The following is a 3,556-nucleotide window of genomic DNA, read 5'->3' on the forward strand; positions in this document are numbered from 1 at the left end:
ACAAGTGATGAATAACTATGTATTTTGATTCATGAAGTAGCACAAGGTTGATGTTATCTATCTATATAAGGAAGTTTTGTGGTGCCAAAGAAATTTGTGCCAAACAATAGCATCACTGAATTACTATTATTGACACCAAAAGTAATAACAACCTGGAAGCAACGAATTTTGCTATGTTCTCACAACTTGAATGCCATTCCTGGTCTGTGAAGTAATTGACAATGGCTTGCATGCAATCATTCAAAAGCACTAATAAACCTTGAAACTGGCAATCTAGGAATAGACATATAATGCTTTCAATGAGTTCTTTAGCTTGTTTACTCCTGCAGTGAGAATAAAAAGGCGTAAGTTGACATTGTCAAACCACTAAACAAGGATGTCAAATCATAAATCATGTCCTAAAATCATTTGTCTAACTTTTGAATCATGAATCATAACACACTGCCATTCAAAAACACATCAATGAAAAAGACTAAAATAACAAGGATTGACACCTTAAATATGTAATATACTCAAGTTACAAATAAACACTTAATCAAGAATCACTATGGTACAATAGACATTGGTGATGGTCAATAAATAAACTATGATAACCCAAAAGTCATCAGTAAACACTTAATTCGGGAATTCTTTAAGTGTGCCAGAGGTAATAAAGTAACAGAAAATGAAGAAACAAAGAAGAAACTCAGAGAGGGATAGAAAATGAAGAAACCTACCTCTGATTTCGCGTGAGGGAGGAGAAGCAGCCAAAGATTTCGCAGGTAGAACACAGAAGTAGAACGCAGATCCTTTGATTCTTTTCACAGTTTCACCGTTTCAATGCAAGTAGTTCTTGCCTTCTCGGGTCAGGGACTCAGGGTCTCAGGGAGGAGAAATTAGATTTAGGGCTTTTAGGGCTTATAGGGCCAGCCCTGTTTTGCTTTTTTGTTGGGAGGGCTTAATTAGGGTTGGGCTTACAAAATATCATTTTGTAATTTTTAGGGCTGTGGGCTAAAATTTTTTTGGAGTGTTGAGGGCTAGCCCTAAGGTTTGGGCTAAATTGACACTTCTACCAATTACAGATTTCAATTCATCCTCACAATCTGAAATCAATTCTTGTACTGTGCTTACTATATCATGTCGTAACAATTCTATTGTCCTGTGTATTCATTGAAAATGTGCCTAACAAATTAAAAACAAATGAATTGATGAGTCAATTATTATTATTATTATTATTATTATTATTATTATTATTATTATTATTATTATTATTATTATTATTATTATAAACAAATGAGTTATCAAATAATTATACCTTGTTTTATTTATCTAAAGAAATTTCAGATTTAGAATAACTCACAAGATGTAAGTTTATTTTTTTTAACCTATTAAAAAAGTATACGATGTCAATAGAATAATGTAAAATAATTGATTATGTATGTGATCTTTCAGTGATTAAATTAAAAGTAAATCGGAAGTGAGAATGACAAAAAAATTATAAAAAATTTGGAATTGAGATTAATAATGGAATTGAGATAATCTTAAGAGGAAGTGGAAATCAAAAGAAAGAGAGAGTGAGAGAGAATGATGTAAATCCTTTTGTAAGTGTGAATTATAGTTTGCACCTTTAACTGGTGGATCAATCGATTATTGTATGTTTTTTTTTATTTTTTTTGTTTATGGTAGATCATCTTAAAAAATAGAAAATAGAATATTGTAAGACGAGTAAATACAAATATAAGGGAGTATAAATTGTTGGAATGAAATAATAATCATTAAGATGAAGTGAATTAATAAGTTTGTGATATTAAAGAAAAATAGTGCCTGAGTTCTAAGTTGCATACGGTTTAGAATACACACACTATAGCATAGAAAGCTATGTCACAATTACACAAAAGAAATATGCACTTCACTCATTCTAGTGTGTTTGAGATATTTTAAAGAAAATTTATAGGCTAAGACAAACAAACAAGTAATAAAAAAGCATGAAAGCATTCAAAGAATAATCAAGCAATTGTGAAATGGATAATGAATGAACATTGGTTGATGTGCAAGGAAACTTAATGAACAAAAGAAACTATGGAAATCACACATCAATCAATGACACACTTGGAATTTTGGTTCGCATTACCTAATTGACATAAAGTGAGAGACATGGGTGCTATGCAAATTTAGGAAAAGAGAGATAGACGTTAAAATCAATCATATAGTAAGCATGATCCATATAACTTGAAAATTTCAAAAAGATGTCCCTAGGTGAGCTTACAATCTAATTTCACAAATGAAGTATTATGCACAAATGACTAGTTTCAAGTATGTGTAGAGCACATAGTTTAGCAATTAAGGTTCACCATGTCATGAAGGCATAAGTATAACCTAGTAATAAGCCAAAAACAATATGGATGCATATGATTAGGGGTGTGCATAGTTCAGTTTTTTCATAAATTGAACTGAAACTGCACTAAACCATTTTAAATGATTTAGAAATTGAACCAAACTGTTTTGTCACATAAGAAACTAATTTTAAACCAATTTATAATATAGTGCACCAGTTTAAACCAGTTCATAAAAATAGATCTGGTTTTAATTGAAAAACCAGTTTAAACTGGTTTATAGGCTACAACTAGTTTTCACATCCTCTCTCTCCCATCTCTCTCCCTTTTTCCCCTCTCTCTCCCCCTTTCCCTTCCTCTCTCTCCCCTCTTTCCCCCTCTCTCTCCCCCATCTTCTTTCTTTCTCCCCTCTGTCTCTCTCCCCCTCTCTCTAAATCAAAAGTTGCAGGAATCATAAAATATGCACATACTAATAAATTAAAACATTGTCTTACTGTTTGTTCAATGACAACATTCAAAACATGATATAATATGGCACTAAGTTAAATGAAGTTAAAATAAACTAATTCAAATCCAACACAATCTCTTTCAAGCCATCTTTCATTGCATTGTGTAAGAATTCGTGTTTTTACGTAAAATCATTTTAATAAAATAATTTTAGTGCTTGGAATAAATTCAAAATTTAGAAGTTTTAATTTAAAAATAAAAATATGAAATTTGATTTCAGTGAATTTTTCTGAGTTGGAAAATGTACCTTTTCGAAAAGATTTTTGTAAAAATGTGTACTGGCGCTTAAGCTGGCAGTACCGACTTTAGACTGTTCAGTACTGCGTATTTTGGAAAATAATATTTAGAAAATTGATTTGTTGTTTTGAAAGGACAAAAATAATTTTAGAATCGAAAACCGGACACTAATCTTAAAGGTTTAGCCCAAAGTGGACTAAACGGACCAAAAATGCTAACGGGTTGGACCGGGCCCAAACCGGACCTAAGACCCAACATATATAAGCTCATTTAATGAGTTTTGAGCTCATTTTTCAGCCCTGAAAGAGAGGAGAGGCACGGTTTTGAGAGGAGAGGAAGAAGAGAGAGTGCTCTTTTCACCTCCACCTTCCGGAAGCTATAACTTTTGATCCAGAGCTCCGATTGACGAGACGTTTGCGGCCACGTGAATCTCTTGACGAGCTCTTCCTTTATATCAAAGTTTTTCTGATAAAAACTCGAAGCTCACTCCCCAGTGTCCA

The sequence above is a fragment of the Arachis duranensis genome, chromosome 1, assembly GCF_000817695.3.
Source record: "Arachis duranensis cultivar V14167 chromosome 1, aradu.V14167.gnm2.J7QH, whole genome shotgun sequence".
NCBI classification, from domain to species: Eukaryota; Viridiplantae; Streptophyta; class Magnoliopsida; order Fabales; family Fabaceae; genus Arachis; species Arachis duranensis.